This window comes from Panthera tigris, chromosome D4, assembly GCF_018350195.1.
Source record: "Panthera tigris isolate Pti1 chromosome D4, P.tigris_Pti1_mat1.1, whole genome shotgun sequence".
Taxonomy (NCBI): Eukaryota; Metazoa; Chordata; class Mammalia; order Carnivora; family Felidae; genus Panthera; species Panthera tigris.
Window position 1 is genome coordinate 88601649 of NC_056672.1, and position 18854 is coordinate 88620502.

Sequence of the window (18854 nt, forward strand, 5' to 3'; positions counted from 1 at the left end):
GGGCGGGCGGGCGGCGGGAGGAGGAGGCCCGGAGGAGGCGGGGGCGGCGGCAGGCGGGGGGCGGGGAGCCGAGCGCGAGAGGGAGGCGAGCGGCGAGACACAGGCTCCGAGGCTCCAGCGAGCGAGCGAGCGAGCGACGAGCGAGCCCGGGAGGGAGGGAGGGAGCGAGGGAGCGAGCAGCCGCGCCGCCGCCTCGCAATCCGCCGCCATCCCGCCGCCTCCGCGCCCGACCGCCGCCCGACCGCCATCGCCCGGCCCAGTCGCGCCCGCGGAACCAGACCAGGTGGGCCGGGGCGGCGGGGTGGCGGCGCGGGCCGGGGCCCGGGGGCCGGGGGCCGGGGCGGCGGTCGGGCGCTAAGATGGAGGCGGCGCGGCCCGGCGGGGCTTTGTCTCGGCGGCGGCAGACCGACCGACTGACAGCGGCGAGCCCGGGCCCGGCCGCCCGCCGTCCGCGAGCGCGCCGCCGCCTGGGCCCCGCCGGCCGGGGCGAGGGCCGCGGGGCCGGGCGGGGCGGCCTGGGGGCGGCGGGCGGCCGGGCCCGGGCTCGCCATTGTTGTGCGGCGCCGCGCGGCCTGGGCGGGCGGCGGGGTCGGGGCCGGCGGGGCGGGGCGGGGGGGGGGGGGGGTCGCCGCGTCCCGGGGCCGCCTCCCGCCCGCCGGGGGCCGGCGGCCCGGAGCGCCCCGCTGGCCTGGAAGTAGCCGGGGCGGCCTTCCTGCGCCCCCCGCCGCCCCCCCCTCCCCCCGGGCCGGCCTGCAGAGGCCCCACCCCGCCCGGGAGTCCCGGGGTCGGGGCGCCCCCCCTTCCCCCCATTCCCCGGCGGGCGGTGTGGGGGGCGGCGGCGGCGGCGGGGGGCGCGGCGGTGCCCCTCCCCCTCGCGGAGTCGCCGGCCGGGGGCGCGCGGGGGGCAGGGGGCTCGCCGCCGCCGGCCGCCCTTTCGGTGCGCCAGCGACGGGATTATTTTCGAAATACTCCATGCTCTGTTACTGAGCGTGTTTAATAATAAACAGGATGTCGCTCCTCGGGGCCTGCCAGATGGGGATTTTTCCTTCCTTCTTTTTTCTTTTCCCCCCCTTTCGCCTGAGTGAGGAACAGCGCTGTTGAGACCGTGGGCCTCTGGAGTGGATTTGCCCACACACAAAGCTGGAAGGCGGTTTTCTCTCTCCTCCCTCTCTCTCTCTCTCTCAATACCGTGGGAGGCCCGAGCCCACCTTTCGGCGAGGAGAGGAGGTGTTTTTCGAGGGAATGGGTAGCTCGGAGGAAGTGGGGGGAAACGGGGGCTGGGGAGGCTCCCCAGACTGTGTCATTTGCTCAATGGCTGCCAGGGAGAAACCTTTAGAAGCCTTTGGTTTACGGGGTTGTTAAATTGGCCCTCCCCCCCTCCCCCTTAAGATTTTCTGTGCATTTTGTGTGGCTGTGTATACATTTATCCAGTTTGGTTTTTGGAACCAGCCGTGTGAAGTCCGAGCGTGGTTTCTCCGAATCTGAGCCTTTTAGCTCGGTATACAGTGGTGTGGTGCAAAGAGGGCCTGGGGGGGCCCAGGCTTTGGGGTGCAGATCCTTCTGCCAGAGAAATCTAGGGTTCAGAGAGCCGTCATTGGCCTACATTTCGCGTCCCCCACCTTGTAGAGTTAGGGAGGTGGTGAAAGATCTGGAAGGGCCCGGCCCGCAGGTGAGCGTTTAGCAGTAGTTTCTGTAACTGCCGTCAAGCCCCAGGATGGAATTTAGCCACCGTGATGCCACCCGTAGGGCTGACTGACCTGACGGAGCTGGTGCAGATGCCACAGGTGCTGGGCTAAGGCGTGGACGGGAGAGGCATCGAAGGCACCGAACGTCTCCGGAGCACTTGGCTTGTTCGGTGCTCAGCCTCTATGGGGAGACAAGGGTGGGAGAGAGTAGCGTGTGGAGCTCCCAGGAACCGATGGTTGTAAGTCCGGGTCCTCGGGTCTGGGCTGCTTGCCCCCCTCCCAGGCACGTTTCCGGCTTTGTGTAAGGCAGACTTAGAACAGTGAGAGATACCGAGAACAAGCAGAGGCCGGGGACTTTGGAGGATGACTGCTTTCCTTTGGGGATGGCAGATGACCACTTGGGGAGCCTGTGCCTGCTCGGGCAAGTGTCTCTCCTGGAGCCTGCATTCTGGTCTTCACCGGCTTGCCCTCGGCAAGTCTCTGAGCCGCGGCTCCTGCATCTGTGAAATGGGAATGATCATGCCTTGCCTGGAGCGTCTGTTGGGGCTCTTGTGAGCCTCATATTCTGTTTGTACAGCAAACCGCTTCGTTCTGTGGGAGGGTGACGAGAATGTATCTCGTTCTTGTTGATTTCCCGCTTTTCTCATCCTTTCTCGGCTCCTGAACTTTTTCTCCTGTTCTCCTGGCTGATGGCGCCGTGACTTCCCCACCCCAGATTCTATCCTTAGCTAGTATTTGCGTGTCACGGCCACTACTCGGGGCCTGGAAGCAACAGAACGGCCTAGAGCAGCTAGGCTGCCCCGGGGTGTTTATTAGAGACCATAGGGAGGACTGAGGCTAATGCAAGGGAAACTGACCCCGGGTCTCGGTCATGGGTGAGGGCCGAGACCCAGGTTATGTCTGGGCCACACCTGTAGCATGTTTGGAAACGGCCCTGGAGACGCTCCGCTTGGGCTTACTGTGCTTCTGCAGTCTCCTGGGCAGTTGTTTTGGTACACTCTGGCATTCCCCCAACCATCTTGGTTTTGTTGTGTTCTCTCTTTTTTTTTTTAAGCCTCCTTGGAACCTCCTCCAGGCCCACTGGCTGCGGGACTGAAGACATCTTAGCGGGGGGCCCTGTCTTTAGTTTTCCCAGCTTCCTGCCTCTTGGCCTGTCTTTTCTGTCTGATTTCATTGTGGCCAGGTCTGGCCCTGCACTATTACTTAGGGAAGGAGAAGAATCCGCTGTCCTTCCCCTTAAGCTTTTGGATTACCTGTGAATTTCAGTTACCCAAGGCTTCCTGGAGGGGCCACGTTTCTGCCCATTGTGGGGGCCTGCCTGCAGCGGCCTGGGTCCTTTGCAGTCTCCTTCAAGCCCAAATGGGTAAAGAAAGAGCCTGGGGAAGGGAGAGCCAGAAAGCCCTGGGAGAGTAGAATTTCAGGAATGGCAAGTCAGAACTAGTTCCAGCACCGACTGGTTGCCTGGGGCCCTGCCGAGGGATTTTTTTGTTGTGCCCCTTCACCATCCCCCACCCCCTTTTAAATTTCAGTTCTCTTTTCTCCTGAAGGATTATTTTATTGTACTTGAAAGATTTTTCTTTTTCTTTTTTTTTTGGCTTGCACAAAGTCCTGACTCATGTTGCTAATGGCTGTGTGCTGGTTGGATGTCTCATTATTCTACCATTTAAGATTGATCATTTCTGTGTTGGTTTCTGTTTCACACCAGAATAGGCCGGGTGGGTCAGGACATGTATTTCTAAATTTGATAATGAGGCTTCTCTACTATCAAGCGTATGTGTCTTGTTATGGGCAGGCAGATCTTAAGTGGGGCCTGTCTACACTAGATTTTAAAGCTGTGCGCTCCCCTTGAAAAATAGTCTCCGGCAGAGAGCTGTGGGGCTTTGTGCCTCTGAATCTCAAGAGTTTGGTCAGGGGTAACCAGACTGCTTTTCAAGTCGTAACTCAAGTTTCTTAAGAAAGTCTCGTTTTTTTCTGGGCCTCGTGTGGACTTGGGAACCTTTGGTCTGTCATTTGGACGGAGGAATAAAGCTTGTGGTGCTCAGGACGGATGAGAAAGACTGAGAGCTTTCTGGTGGACGGAAATTGTGGATGACAAGCTTTTCGGCTTCAAAGGTGCCGTCTGGACCAGGCCGCCTCACCTGGGAGCTCCAAGACCCCGGCTCCGTTGTCCGATCTGTGTCACCGATCGTGTCTGTGGCTGGCGTGTGCGAAGCCTCGGCCCCGGGAGAGAGGCTTGCTCTGGTGACTTGAGCCAGAAGTCCGGGTTGAGTGTTGCTGTTAGCTGTACTTGTTGATTTTGTTTTTTGTCCCCCGCCCCGTGTGGCCTGAGCCGAGGGCTGGGTTGCTTCTGTATGATGCTGGCAGCCGCACTGGTTTGTAGAGCTCTCTGCCTGCAGCGGGAGCGGTCTGTGGGCAGAGTGAGGTCTATCTTAGGTTGCTGGCGGCCCTTCGCGTTCCCTCTGAGAGCACGTTCTTCTCCCACCTCTGCAGCTGGTTTTGGAGCTCGGGCTCTGGATCCTTTCTCCCTCTCAGCGGCGGTGTGGCGAGGCAGTATGTAGCGCCTTTAAGAGTCGCTGTCCTGCACCAGCTACTCCTTGAGCGTGTACTGTTTGCCAGGCGTTGTGCAAGGCCCTAGGAGTACGTTTTTCCCTATTCATAAGAATAACATCTTTATTAAAGAGAAAAAAAGGGAAATACTGAAAGAATAAAGATAAAAAAATATAAAACACCTCTAAGCTCACCATATGGAGAGAACTACAGAAAAGACTGGTGTATTTTTTTCCTTTGCTTACGTATTTGTTTTTTCAAAGTTAGGCAAATACTATATACGCTGTTCACAATTTATAGTTCTTGGTTTTTTTAATGTTTATATTTATGATTTGAAAGAGAACAGATGGAGGAGGGGCCGTGAGAGGGGGACAGAGGCTCTGCGCTGAGAGCAGTGAGCTCGAGGTGGGGCTCGAACTCATGAACCGAGAGATCTTGACCAGAGCCGAAGTCAGACACTCAACCGACTGAGCTACCCAGGTGCCCCCATGGTTTATAGTTCTTGCCGTTAGAGTGTATTTTCTTAACTTATCGAGAACATATTTTTATTTTATTTCATTTTATGTTTTTAATTTTTTAAAGTTTATTTATTTTGAGAGAGAGAGAGTGCGTGCCTGCACAAGTAAGGGAGGAACAGAGAAAGAGGGAGAGACAGAATCCCAGGCAGGCTCCACACTGTCAGCACAGAGCCTGATGCAGGGCTCGAACCCACAAACCGTGGGATCATGACCTGAGCCGAAGCCAAGAGTCGGACACCTAACTGACTGAGCCACCCAGGCGCCCCTACTTTATTTTATTTTTTTTTTTAAGTAAGCTCTCTGCCCGACACGGGGCTTGAACTCACAACCCTGAGATCAAGAGTTGCACGCTTCACTGACTGAGCCAACTAGGCCCCCGGAAAACATTTTAGTAACTGTGTAATTGCTTTATATGGACTTGCCATGATTTTTTTTTAACTCTGTTATTAGACATTTAAGTTGTTGTTACCATTTTTCCTTCACGTAAACAAAATTTTAGGGCACATCCTCCCATGTAAATCTTGGTGTATGTTGCTCATGATTTCCCATAAGTGGCATTTCCTGGCCAGAGAGAATGCAGGCTCCTTCTTCAGTTCTGTTTTCTCCCTTAGCCCTTGTCCCTTTTGACTCCCAAGGTGGCTTCCTGCCTGAGCCACCAAGTTCTGGGTGTCTCGGACCTGGCTGTTTCAGTCCTGGCTGAGCTGTCTGAAGAGTGAAGTTTGGGGTTTTAATCCATCTACTGGGTTGGGTCTGAACCAAGTGTCTTGACTTCGACATTTACCAGTCTGAGGCCACATGGCTGTTGGTGCCACGTTTGTGTTCCTTGGGAGCTTGTCCAGTGGGGAGAAAGCGAGCCCCTCCTTAAAGAGGCCTCCGGACCTCTCAACCCGATTGTGTCATCACCTCCCTTGATTCTTTCCTTTCCTCCGTTGCTGTTCTCTGTAGTTCTTTTCACAACTTTAAATACACTTTCTTAAACAGTTATTTTATTGTGAAATATACGTAAGGTTTATCGTTGTAGCCATGTCTAAGTGTACGATCAGTGGCGTTAAGTCCATTGACAGTGTTGCGTAACCGCCACCCCCCTCCAGAAAGTTGTCACCTTCCCAAACCGAAACTCTGTGCCCGTCAAACACTGACTGCTCACTTCCCGTCCCTCAGCCCCTGGCAGCGACCGTCTGCTTTATGTCTCTCTGAGAGGAATCATACCCTATTGGCCCTTTTGTGTCTGACTTCATGCTTTCAGGGTTTGCCCAGGCTGTGGCGGGTGTTCGAACTCCATTCCTCTTGGTGGCCGAGTAGTATTCCATACTCTGTTTATCTATCACATTTCGTTTACCCCTGCGTCTGTCAGTGATGACAGCTTTTGAATGCAGTTTTGCTCTTTATTGACGGGTACGTTTTCCCCAGCGGGGTGAGTGAGGGAGGGGGGGCCAGGAAGCAGCATTCTGTTTCCTGTTTGCTGTGCTCGGGTGTCTGACACAGGGAGGGGGCTCAGGTGCGGAAGCACTGGAGCTGCAGATGAGGTGCGTGGGAGTCAAGGCCATCCCAGCCTGGGTGTGGGGTGGTCAGGGAAGACCTTCTGGAAACTACAGCAGACTTGGAAATCAGCACCTGACCAAGAGCATGTGATTCTTGATCTCAGGGTTGTGAGTTTGAGCCCCATGTTGGGTGTAGAGATTGCTTTAAGAAAAAAAAAAAAAATTCTTAAACAGAATCAGGCACCTGTTGAAAACAGTACGCCAAGCCCCCTGGAGTATTAAAAATGCGTTTCTAAGTTGGAATCAGAACCGCGTGAGCCACGGTAGAAAACTTGCCGGTCAGCTTGCTTTGCAGAACTCGAGAGCCCTTTGGACGGGAACCTGTTAGGCGAGTACTTTGCTGTGGCTGGTGGCCAGCCCGGGGGAGGGCAGACAGGACTTCGGAAGCGCGAGCTGACTTCTCCCACCGGGGCTTCGAGATCATCTCTTTGTGTAGAAGGATGGGATGCGTTGCCGCAGGACCAACTGGGAAAAGGAGGTCATCCCCGGCACTCTTTCCACTCTTTCCACGGCTCCTTTGTGTCTTCCAGCGCTTTTTTCGGCAGGTGTTGTTTACATACAGTTCAGAGCTTAAAGAACTGCTCTGTTTCAGGCGCTACAGAAACATAGGCCTGTCTGGGAGCGGTGCTGCCTGGCCGACCTGCCAGGGGAGTGAATGGGCTGAGTGTTCGGAAATAGCTGGGGACAGTGGAAACGTTGTCCTAAGGCAGAAAGTGGAATTTTTTTTTTCCCCTGATAGAAAATTAATTACAAAAGTATACACACTCATTAAGAAAGAGAAAAAGCAAGTGTGTGAGGGAAAATGAAAGCTCTTTCCTCTAGCTTTCCAGGCAGTAACTACTGTTTACAGCTCAGTGTGTTTATCCTCCCAGACTCGAGTCTTTTTTTTTTTTTAAGTTTATTTATTTTGAGGGCGGGGGGAAGGGCGGGGGGAAGGGCGGAGAGAGAGCGTGCGAGTGCTCTCCAGAGGATTCCAAGCAGGCTCTGCACTGTCAGTGGGAGATCATGACCTGAGCCGAAACCCGGAGCGGGCCGCTTAACCCGCTGAGCCACCCAGGCGCCCCCCACGACATGCGTTCTTAAACACATCAAGAGCACGTTTTCATATTAATGCGTACCAGTGTGTTACGCTGCTAACATTTTTAAAATAATACTTCTGAAGCTTTTAAAAAGTCTACAAGCGTATGAAGAAAAACAAAAACAGCTAGTAATTCCACGACTCAGATATTTCCAGTTGACTTTTTTCAAGAAAACAGTTAGGAAAGTTAAGCTGTATTAAAAGTGTAAGGGCTCTTCCCCAGTCTCTCTGTAGAGAAACCACCGTGAGAAGTTTGTCATTCCTTCCAGAAAAAAATTGTGCACACGTATGCCCACGACAGTCCGTACAGATGGATTACGTCGTCTGTTTTAGCAATGCAGAGGATGTTTTGTGCATACACTTGGTTTAATCTGTTTCCCATTGGTGGACATTGGGGCTGTTTCTGACTTTTGGATATTGCACAGTTTTGGTAAAATTCTGCCAGTTTTCTCTTGAGAAATGTATAATTTGTACATAATTGCATGTGTTTCTGTAGTGTGGACCCTTCGAGATGAATAGCATTTTGGAAAGAATTCTGCTAAATTCCTCTTCAAAAAACTTTGTGTCGGGGGCACCTGGGAGGCTCAGTGGGTTAAGCATACGACTTCAGCTCAGGTCATGATCTCGCGGTTCGTGGGTTCAAGCCCCGCGTCGGGCTCTGTGCTGACAGCTCAGAGCCTGGAGCCTGCTTCGGATTCTGTGTCTCTTTCTCTCTGCCCCTACCCCACTCACACTTTCTCTCTCCCTCTCTCTCTCAGGAATAAGAATAAGTTTAAACCCAACTTTGTGCCCATTTGTAAGTAATAGTATAAATCTGAGAGCGGGTGTTTCTGGACTGTGGACTTTACTAACCCTAGAGCCTTTAACTTGTCCTTTTGGATGAATGAGCACGGTTTCCCAAATCAAAAGCAGTCACTGTTTCGGACTTGCTCTAGTAGTCAGTGTCGAATCTTAGGGTTTTTTTATGGAAGCAGTATTCACTGTGGTCTTCTGGTGCTGGAGTGGTGCCCTGGGCACCTCACTGGGGGAAGGTCGGGGTGGGAACCAGAAGGAGGTTGTGGAGAGAGGCACAGGTAGCCTCTTGGCACAGATGTTTTCTTCCAGCCTTTACACACTGGAGCCTAGCCTCTCTGGAGATTTCTGAGGCTCCCGTTTTGCAGCCCTTGGTGGTTTTGTTGCTGTTAATATTTCTTACTGTGTGGAACTTACCTGGAGGCCAGCTCTCCGTTGCATTTCCTGCTAATGGCTCTTAGGCAGATCTGCTCAACCACTTGGCTTCAGGGCCCACGTCTCTCTCCCTTCTAGCTACTCAAGGAAATCACACTTCCTGGGCGAAGTGACTGCAGAAAGGAAGCCCCTGGAAGTGCCTGGATGGTATTTCATCAGGCGGGGTTGGGAAGGATTTGTGCTTGTACCCAGGGGAGGTACCCTTTGGGATTACACTGCTCCTGCCCTTGAGGGCTGTTATTGTTAGCTTGAACTGGAAGCAGTCGCTGGCAGGGTTGGGAATGCCTTGCCCTCTCCTCTGCTCCCTTTCCTGATGGAGAGTAGCCCTCGGCTTCGAGGTCCACTGGCTTCATATCCAGGTTCGTCCATCCACTTGCGAGCTGGGTGATTTAAGGTTATTTAATCTTTTGGAGTCTCTGTTCTTGTCTGCAAAACGGGGGGTAGTAATGCCATCCTCCTGGAAGGGGGAGGGATCCAGTGGGTCCTGTACCAAAGTGTGTAGAAGGTACCAGGCACGAGGCAAGCAGGCTCGCAGTAAACAGTAGCTATTAATGGTTCCTGGATACAGCACTAGCCAAGGGCCTGGGGGTTTGGAGTAGGCAGGCGTATACACTTGGGGCTCATTTGTTTACTAGATGTGGCTGTTTCTAATAGTGTGCTAAGTCCTGTGCTACGTGCAGAAGACTTAGACCCAAATCAGATAGCCCCCGTCTTCACCTCCAGGAGCTCAGACACCTTAAGCAGGGGCCTCCCCGAGGGGCAGGTGCATCGGAGCACTTTCTGCCATACTTGTCTTCGTTCAAGGTAAATACTGGCATCTGGTCACTTGCTGGCGCCCTGTGCTGTTGCAGGTAAATGTCTTGCTAGGAATAGAGATAGGTGCACTCAGGCAGTTGACGGGTGCAAGGGAGGCCCTGCAGCTTGCTGGGCTACGACCTGTCTCGGCATCAGGCAAACGGGAGCGTTCATTTCCATCTACTTGCTGGAGGACCTTGAACAAGTGCCCTTCATCCCTTCGAGCCTCCGCTTCCTGCCAGATGGGGATGAAACCTGTCACACGGTGTGGCGGTGACCACGGCACCTACTCAGCTCAAACGGTGTAAGGTGTCGATTCTGTATTGCTCAGCTTACCCAGACCTTAAAAACAATGTATCAGTAATGACACAGGCTTGTTACAAAAATGCCCGAACGCTTTAGAAGTGCCCAAAGTAGAAAATGAGTCACTTCTTCCCGCCCACTATTCTGCTTTCCGATGAGATAGGGCACCTTCGGGGTGGGATGGCCATAGGCCGCCATCCCTTTTTCAGATCAGTTGATGAGTGCTGTCTGGAGAGCAATTTTGTCTTCCACTAATGGGAAGGCTTTATGCATATGAATTCTAAATCGGAAGTGACCACTGGAAAATAGGAGCTAATAGGTGCTTATAGGTATATCTTAATATAAACAAAGGTAAATAAAAGACATTTTATATGTGGTGTCCATATATGTTGTATATTTAACGTATATGTTAAATGTATGATTGCCTGGGTCACAGATTTAGATAATATTTCCTATATTGTATGTTTATATAATGTATATATTATCACGGGGGTCCTTTCTTGTTCTCTTAAGGAACAAAGCAAAAGGCCCTCGTAGTTCCCTGCACCCCGGGTGAGTCATGAGTGGCAAGAGGAGATCTAATGAGCCAGCGTGGCCCTGCAGAGATCTTGCGGTTGTGCGATGCGATTCGGTGTTGACACGGGGAGTGGGGAGCGAGGTGGGCCGTGTGGTCTGTGGTGCGAACTTGTTAGGGTAGAGAGCAGCACACACGGCCTGTGGTAGTTCGGGGATGGTGGCCGAGACGACGGAGCCGGGAGGGGGCCCGGGATTTGCGAGAATAGAGCTCCATCGGTGGGGGTGACGTCTCTAAGACCCGTTACGAATAACGAGTGAGTGGAGTTGGTGTGTCGGCCGTGGGCGCACATGTTCCTTTTGACCTGTGACTGGCTTGGCGCGCCCGTGAGAGCCCCTGGGGACACTTGGCCCTTATTTTTGGGTTCTTCCTTTTTGTTACTTCAGACCCGGTCTTGCCCGATTGGAGGCCCAGTGGCTGTAATCATCCTGGGTTTCCTGTGGTGTCTGAGGCTTGGGGAATAAATAGCCTGTGGGTTCCGGGGCTCTAGTGCTTTGGGCTTTGTTGGAGATCATTTAAACCAACCGAGCCCTTTTAGCGCCCCCCCCCCCCCGCCCCCGCCTTCAGCATATTTGGGTTTGTTAATTTATTTTCTTCAAAGAGAAGGTGGATTTGCAGGGGCTGAGTTGTTGATGAAACGTCTCTGCGTAAGCACACCCCCTGGTGTGTGTGGCTCGCCTCTGGGTCGCCATGAGTCGCTGAGTGACAGAACACAGAACGGAGTGACCTGGGCCTGTTCTTCCTTCACCTGTGGCCTCCACGTGGGGGTGATAGTTAGGACACCCACCTCTGCGGTGGTTAGCAGGGTCCTCTGTGCAGTCGTGACCGTGACTGAGGCGGCCTGGTGAAGTATTTCCTCGCCGGATCAAAGGGCCCGTCACCTCCGGGTGGCATGGCTTGTTGCTAGGGAGTCTCCTTTGGGGCTTGTCAGGAGGCCACTGCTGCCCCCCGCCCTGCCTCCTCAGGGTGCAGCCACGAGAGTGCCACCGTTGGAGGAGGGCTGCAAGATGGGGTCTTCGTCTTGTCGCAAGTGGGGCGCGTTCTGCAGCCCTCAGGGCGCCCCTGCCAGAGGGCATCTGTCCCCCGTGAGGTTCACCGGGGGAGGGGTCTGGAGTCCGCAGCGCGGGGCGGGGTGACAGCTCTCATCTGCTGCCTCTCAGCTCCTTGGGCACAAACTGGAAACCTGCTCCGTGGAAATGTCAGATGGTCCGCAAGTGTTGGCCCGAGTGCGTATAGGCGTGTGGAGTGTGATGCCGGCTGGAGCATTATTTGTCATAGCACACAGCTGGAAGTCGTTTCTGTATCTGTCTGTAGGGCAGTGGGTAAAGGCACAGCTACACCGTGAAATACGATTAGGCATTCAGACGATGAGATGGATCTGTATGTGTTTTCTTGGGAAGATGACCCCAGTGTACTAAGAGAGTGAGCTACGGCATAATACGGAAACTTCCCACGTTGGTGGGCTGAAACTCCAAGACCCCGGGCCGCTGCTAGGTTTGCGCGAGCTGAGAAGAAACGGTATGGAGGACGTCCGCCACGTTAGTGAGTTGGATTGACGTGTCGTGTTATTTGCATTTGTTACACTGGATGCGGGGTAGTAACGGGTACTGGTTGCGAAGGGCGTACAGGTGTAACAAACATGCGTGCTTGTGGGTGGTCGGGGCCAGGACTGGGCAGCTCGCGCATTACTGGCTCTTTTCCGGCAACAGCTTCGCCCAGGGTCAGTATTTTGGTCAGCCTCATCCCAAGTGCCCCCGCTCCTGGTGTTGGGGCCCTGACGGTTCACAGGAATCCACCTGATTCAGTCATGTGTCTCTGTTCATGGCCCTTGGAAACCGCTTTGTTGATCTGGTTAGAAAGAACAATCCAATTCAAATGCCGTCTCGGTTTCTGTTCTCTGCTCAATCAGACCTTACGATATAGAACATGGATTTTGGTGGCATTTGCAAAGTGCTTCTCACTTGCTAATTTACCGTTAACGGGAGGTAGAAAAGGAAGGAGAAACTGAAATAAAGGTGTATTTCTTTTTTTTTGCCAGGTCCGTGGTAAGTTTTTCTTTTTCTTTTTTCTTTTTTTCCACTGTTCATTTATTTTGAGAGAGAGAGAGAGCACTTGAAAGAGTGTTCATGGGGAAGGGGCAAAGGGAGAGGGAGAGAATCCCAAGCAGGCTCTGTGCTGGATCTCATGAACTCTGAGATCGTGACCTCAGCCGAAATCGAGAGTCAGATGCTCAGCAGACTGAGCCACCCATGCACCCAGTCCTTGGTAAGTTTTGACCCTGGAGAGGGAGGCCTGTGTGTGGCAAGTCTATCCCGAGTGTCCGTCTCCAGCTGTAAATTGAAATTGTCTTTTTTTTTTTTTCCTCTCACTAAATTAACTGTATGTTCAAAAGGTGAGGTTGGCTGGGAGCTCTGCAGACTGCTTATGGATTTCTAGCAGACTCTTCTGCAGGCTTCAGCCCGTTCCTGTGTGCCTGTGAGCTGGGCGTGTAGTGACTGACCCCATGGCCCATGAAGAAAGGAGCCATAACAGAGTTTAAGTTGGTCAGGAGTGATGACAGGGTCCCTGGAACCATTCAGGTACGGTGGCTTAGAGACTCAAGACAGACCCCTGTAGGGGCACCTGGGTGGTTCCGTCGGTTAAGCGTCCTTCCGACTCACGGTTCCTGAGTTTGAGCCCCGATTTGGATTCTGTGTCTCCCTCTCTCTCCGTCCTCCCCACCCCCCCACTTGCTGGCACACCCGCTGGGGCCACAGGACTCTTGTTAGAGTCCCTCACCTGACGTGGTGCCTCCTCAGACCCCACCCCAGCCCACATTTGACCTGTACACTCACCACGGCCCCAGGAGCACTGGGAGAGCTGGGGGGTACTGTGGGCATTTTATTCTGGTGGCCACATGGGTCCATGCTTCAGAGCAGACCTGAATGTCAGACTGAGCTGGGTTTACGCTCAGGTTTTACAACGTCCTAACTTGTTGATAGTGACCTCGGGCCAGTCTTTTAACCTCCCAGACTTGGTGTCCTGTCTGTGAAATGAGGTACAAATAACTGTTTCTCAGTGGTTTATCTGTTTTATTTCTTGGTTCAAAGAACTATTTTTAATTCCATTTTATTCCAACGTATTCAGTTAAATTCATTTCATTATTTTCGGTTCATTTTTCTTCATTGTTTCTGCTTTCCTTTGCATTCCATTGTGTCTTTTTCTGAGTTCTAGAATTGGATGCTTAATTTAATCTCATTCTTTTCTCTTGGAAATTTAAAGTTTTTTGGGGCACCTGGGTGGCCCAGTTGGTTAAGTGTCCGACCTCGGCTCAGGTCATGATCTCGCGGTTTGTGAGTTTGAGCCCCGCGTCAGGCTCTGTGCTGACAGCTCGGAGCCTGGAGCCTGCTTTGGATTCTGTATCTCTCCATCTCTTGGCCCTTCCTCTGCTCATGCTCCGTGTCTCTCTGTCTCTCAATAATAAATAGACAAAAATTTAAAAAAAAAGGAAATTTAAAGTTTTTAGATTATTAAATTTCCTTTGAGTATAAATTTGTTTTAAAAGTTTTGATAGTGTAGTGTTCTCTCCTCCATTTGTGGTTTTCTAGGGATTCTGCATCTATGGTTTTGAATTTCCCTTTGATTCAGAATTTTTTAAGAGTGTTTTAAGTTTTCCAGCCGGTAGTGTTCTTTTTTACTTCTGCTTTCATTATGTCTTCTTTTATTGCACTGTGGTCAGAGAGTTTTGCTTTTCAGAATTTGGGTTTTTCCTTAAAGTTTCATGTGTAGTAATTTCTTTCTTTCTTTCTTTCTTTCTTTCTTTCTTTCTTTCTTTCTTTCTTTCTTTCTTTCTTTCTTTCTTTCTTTTTTTTTTTTAAAGACTTTATTTTTAAGTAATCTCTGCCCCCCAACGTGGGGCTTGAACTTACAACCCAGAGACCAAGAGTTGCGCGCTTCATCGACCCGGTCAGGCGGGTGCCATGTAGTCCCTTTCTGAACATGTTGGCTGATCTACCTTAATCAGACCATCTGTTATCTTCTCTCTTTTGAGTGGGCTTTATCCACCAAGGTGCAGAGATTTTTTTCCCAGTGTTTTCTATTTAACAATGATTTTTTTCAATGCCTTTTTTTTTTTTTTTTTCCGTTTTGAAGTTACTCTGCATATATAGATTTGCGCCAGTCCGTGTTTTCGTTACGGATTGCCCCCTGATGCTTGTAAAATGACTCTCTGTTCTGCTTCTTTTTTGTACGTGCTTTCATTCAGCATGATATCTGTGAGTTTCATCAGTGTGGTTTGTGTGTGACAGTTTATTCATTCCCATTGTTGAGTAGCATTCCATTATGTGGGTATGATATTTATTTGTTCTAGTGGTGATAGACTTTTAGCTTCTGTTAGTTTCCATTTTGAGCTATTCCCGAATGATGCTGCCGTGCACCTTCAAACAAAGATCCCTGGACGTGTGTGCGAACTTGTTCTGTTGGGTACGTACCCAGAAATGGGAAGGTTGGGTCGCAGGGTCGGCATATGTGTGGCTTTAATGGATGGCTGCCAGTTTTCCAGTGATTTTACCAATGGGCACGTCCACTGGCAGGGCGGGGCAGCTGTCCTGGCCACGCCTATCACCAGCGCTTGGCCTTGTGAAGATGTCAGTTCTCCCGAATTTGAACTCTGGGTTCCATGTAATTTCGGTAAAAATCCCAGCAGGCTTTCTTTTATTGTTGTTGTTTTGTTTGGAAATTGACAAACTGATTCTGAAATTTATACGAAAATGCGGAGAGCCAAGAATAAAGCAGTCTTGAAGAATAGCAAAGCTGAAGGATTTATCCTACCAGATGTCAAGACTTTATAAAAGCTGCAGTAATTAGGGCAGCACAGTGTTGTCAGAAGGATAGACAATAGGCTGTTAGAAGAGAGGTCTTGAAACAGACTTCACAGAAGGCCTTTTACGACAAGGGTGCCTCACGACAAAGGGAAAAGATGGCCTTTTCAAAAAAGGTACTGGGAAAATGAATCTTCTGCCTCAAATCATATCCAGAATCAGGGTTACATAGAGCATCGAGCTGACCATGAAAGATGAGACAGTAAAGCTTCTAGAAGAAAACATAGGAGAATATCCTCCAATTTCAGGTGAGACAAAATTCCTTACGTGGGAAAGCACACCAGAACGGATACATTGGTTGATAAATTGAATGACAATAAAACTTGAATCTTCTCCTTTTTTGCACATGCTCAGTAAAATGCAGCAAATGCTGTTTTCAGATTGCACAGATACATTAGGTAGTTGTGAGCTCTGTTTACCTCCTGGAACCGTCTTCTTGCCTGTCGTGCAGTGGCCATCTTGGGCTTCCTTTGCATGTCATCCTGGGACCTTGTCCCTCTGTGCTGGATCCCTTGTTTCCTGGATCCCATGTGTGTACCAGTTGGGTAATTTGAACATCAAGTAATTGCAACCGTCTTAAGCTGCCTTGAACCACGAGGACGTTATTGACAGAGGAACCAGGTATGTTAATTGTCTGGGTGGGTCATGAACCCATGCTGAGCCGCTGAGCCTACAGCCCAGCCCAGCCAGGGGAGTGGGCTTCTAGACCCTGCATACCCCCCGCCCCCAGCAGGGTGTGGGTCAGCCCCCTCAGGCTGGGGAAGGACGGGATCACTTTTCCTCTAGGAAAGAGGAAGGGAGAATTAGCATCTATGACGTTTGCTTCTGTGTTGGATTGCTCTCTCGTTTGTTAGAGTATATTCCTCTGGAACTTTCTGTGAAGGTATATGTTTTGAGTCCTCATGTGAGTCTGAAAGTATCTTTTTCTATGCCCGTGTTTGATTTGGTCAGCTGAGTATTGGATTCTAGGTTGAAACTCCTTTTCCAGGGAGGGGAATGATGTGGATGAGAAATGCAGACACACATCATTGTTGTTCATGAGTCTTCATGGCTGTTCTCATTGCTTCTACCTGGTACGTGGGGTGCTTTCATAAACTTTGGGGTTCTTCTCTTTGTACCTCATAATACTGGAATGTCACCTTGTACTCTGTTCTTTTCACGTCCGTTATTCTGAGCACTAGGGGTGCCCTTGCAATCTTGGGCACTTCAGCTCTGGGGATTTTTCATGGTTTTTTCATTTGATAAATTCTTCTCCCCTGTTTTCCTCTCTGTTTTTATCACTCCTGGTTAAATTTGGACTCCTGGGTTCATCCTTTAATTTTGGGTTGATGGAAAGACTAGCGTTCATCTCTTTGTTAATTTCCTGAGATTTTCTTCACTTTATTTTTCATTTTTTCTATTGAAATTAAAGTTAAAAAAATTTAGAAGAGTTTGGATTTACACAACAGTTGTAGTTTCTGTATACTGTGCTGCCGGTTTTTCCTATTACGAAGTTCTAGCGTTAGTACGGTTCTTTGTCCCAATTAATTACCCAGTACTGATATGTTATGATTAATTGAAATTTTATTAGAGAGCATGTGCACACGCAGGGGCGGAGCCGAGAGACAGGGAGAGACAGAATCCCAAGCAGGCTCCGTGCTGTCAGCACAGAGCCTGTCGTGGGGTTCCACCCCACTAACCTGTGAGATCATGACCTGAGCCCAAGTCAAGAGTTGGCAGCTTACCCAACTGAGCCACCCAGGTGCCCCTTAGATTTTGTTAGTTTTATACTTAATGTCCTTTTTCTGTTCCAAGATACCACATTTAGTTGTCATGCCTCCTTGGTTCCCTCCAGACTGACCCTTACCCGATTTGCCTTGTTTCTGATGACCTTGACAGTTTTGAGGGGTACCGGCCCAGTATTTTCTAGAATATCTGTCAGTTGAGACGTGTCTGCTGTTTTCCTCGTGATTCACGTGAGGTGGTGGGGTTTGGCCTATCCTGTGTTTAATACTTCCTAGGGCTTTTTTTGATTGTCCCTGAAGAAAAGAAACCCTGTTTTTATTGGATGGGTGTAGGATCTTCCGATTTTCTGAGGATATTAATTTTATGTTACTTTCTTTTTTTCTGTTATTCTGTTATTCTGCCTTTTTACTGTTATTTTAAAATTCACTTATTTTTGAGAGAGAAAGGTGGGAGAGGGGCAGAGCCAGAGGGAGACACAGATTCCGAAGCAGGCTGCAAACTCTGAGCTGTCAGCACAGAGCCTGACGTGGGGCTAGAACCATGACCTGAGCCAAAGTCAGACGCTTAACCAACGAGCCACCCCGGAGCCCCTAATTTTATGTTACTTTATTTTTTTTGAATCTTTGGTTCCTGGTGTTGTGTGTTTCTTGCAGGTTCTTTTGTCTGCGTTTTTCGTATCAGCCTTTTTGTGAGGCCCTTCAGATGACTGTGGTCTTGGGCACACACAGCTGATTGAGGATGGGGTGGCTGGCTCTGGGTGGCCTACCTCCCTGTAGGGTGAGTGGGTGGGAAGCCGGCCTTCTTTTCTCAAGACCCAAGTGTTTGTCTATTGGTTTTCGAGAGAAGACTCCTTCATCTTTGCCAGGGACGTGGAGAAAGGGACAGAATGTGTTTATCCGCCACCCTGCAATGAGGCCCACAGCAGAGAGGGCTGAGGCACCCCACGATTCGCTTTGTGACTCAGGTTTTCACCTAGCTTTTTTTTTTTTTTTTTTTTAAGTCTTTTCCTCAATTCCATTCCCTTTGACCCTGGCGTTCTCAAGTCTAGACTTCTCTTGTTTAATTTATACAGGCGGGGGAGGGGTCTTTCAAGAAGCTGTCCCACCTTCAAATCCCTGCCTCCCCGTCTTACAAGGTGCCCACCGCCTCCCAGTGCCTCCTGAGCTCTCTCTAGTGTCCTGCAGGCCTGTCTGAGGATCTTTCAGTCTGTGAAATCAGTTTCCACTCGTGTGTCTGTTTCTTGTCTGCCAATATTGTCCCTGACCTTTGGGTGCTCTTTGTGTATTTTCATTTTAGGGGGTTTTGGAAGGGTGAGCTAGAAATGCCTGTTGTCCGTGTTTAACCAGAATCCCCCATACTCTATATAGTGTTTTTTGGATGGAATTGAATTAAGGGACGTGTGTGCATATATAGAGACTCGGTCATATTTACGTGCGCGTGTTTGAATGTGTGCTCGTGTGTACCCGTGTACGTATTTGTCAGTTACACCGCTCTGCTGCTGCTGTCCCCCACCCCTCCCCCGCTACAGTGAAAGGGCTGGTTGGGATCCCTGGTCATTTGTCTCCACCTCCTTGCGTGTGGAGTGTGAACTCTGCCCTCCCCTCCAGTTCTCTTGAGAAGGTTGGGAGCCGGAGGCTTCTGGGGCTGTAGGCGCGGAGGCTTCTGGGGCTGCAGGCGCGGTGGAGGGAGTCCGGCGCAGGGAGGAGGGTGGGAGGGGAGTAACTGGAGCCGCGAGTCCTCCACCAGGCGTGTTTGTATCACGTCTTGCGACCGGCATTTCTAACAACCCGCTGAAGTACACTTCCTGTCCCTGCGTGTAGAGGAGCAAACGGAAGTGGCTGAGGTGGCCCTTTTCTCCTGGCACTTGCTTGCGTGTGTGCAGAGGGTGCGACTGTCTGCTCGAGGGGGCTCACCCTTGGTAGGGGGGCTTTGCCCGAGAGCCCCTTAGTGGTCACTGGGGCAGGTGTGAAGCGATGGGGTCAGTGGTGGCTGGTGTTCGGCA

At 50.9% G+C, this 18854-nt stretch overlaps 1 protein-coding gene across 11 annotated transcripts in view; it reads left to right on the plus strand.

Annotated features, from left to right (window-relative positions):
* Positions 1-221: 221 nt before the first annotated feature.
* PRRC2B (proline rich coiled-coil 2B) overlaps positions 222-18854 on the plus strand; it is an 89178-nt gene continuing 70545 nt past the window's right edge. For all 11 annotated transcript variants that reach the window (XM_042964003.1, XM_042964007.1, XM_042964011.1 and 8 more), the window contains exon 1: positions 222-283. The gene's annotated coding sequence lies outside the window, so the exon portion shown is untranslated. The remainder of the gene's footprint in view (positions 284-18854) is intronic.